General features: G+C 60.8%; 1 protein-coding gene across 1 annotated transcript in view; it reads left to right on the top strand.

Annotated features, from left to right (window-relative positions):
- LOC106886885 (solute carrier family 2, facilitated glucose transporter member 3) overlaps positions 1-637 on the top strand; it is a 34,287-nt gene that overhangs the window by 21,926 nt on the left and 11,724 nt on the right. The gene's annotated exons all lie outside the window — the stretch shown is intronic.

Raw genomic sequence — 637 nt, 5'->3', positions numbered from 1 at the left:
CCTCCTTGGTCCAAGGGCGGGGGCGGGGGGGGTGTATTCTTAAAGGCTTTATTTTTTTTTATTTTTTTTTTTTTCCTCCCCCTCTCCGTGCCGTGGTATGGCTTATAGTAAGAACGTTTTTAAACTTGAAGAAAGCCAAGCTTATCCTTTGCCGTTTTCCTTTCTGGAGGGCAGGGGAGAACGTTGGGAGGGCGTTATGGCTCAGCCGGCGGGGAGGGAGGGAGGCGTGCGGCGGTGGGGAGAGCTAATGCCGGCCTGTGCTGGAAGGCATGGAGGGGGGAGAGGGGGCAAATTAATGCCCAGCCCGACCCTCTGCGGGGTTGTGAGGGGACGGGATTCCCGTCACACGGGAGCATCGGGCTCGGGGAAGCTCCCCCCCTCCACCCCGGGAGCACCCACCATCATGTCGGTGGGAGATGCGGGCAGTTGGGGGGGGATGAGGGAGAGGGAAGGAGAAACGTTCGGGGCAAGGCCGATTGTGAGGGGGTGTCGTGTCTTGGGGGGGGCGGCTGTGGTGGGGTTCAACAGGTTGTGTCGCTCTGAGGTCCCAGCGAGTGATGAAGAAGAAGGGGGGGGGAATGGGGAGAAGCATCCCCTGGATAATTGAGGCCGTCGATGCCTGCGGTGGGGGGGAGGG

This window comes from Calidris pugnax, unplaced genomic scaffold (genome assembly GCF_001431845.1).
Source record: "Calidris pugnax isolate Ruff unplaced genomic scaffold, ASM143184v1 scaffold36, whole genome shotgun sequence".
Taxonomy (NCBI): Eukaryota; Metazoa; Chordata; class Aves; order Charadriiformes; family Scolopacidae; genus Calidris; species Calidris pugnax.
This window is presented reverse-complemented; position numbering and strand designations above follow the sequence as displayed.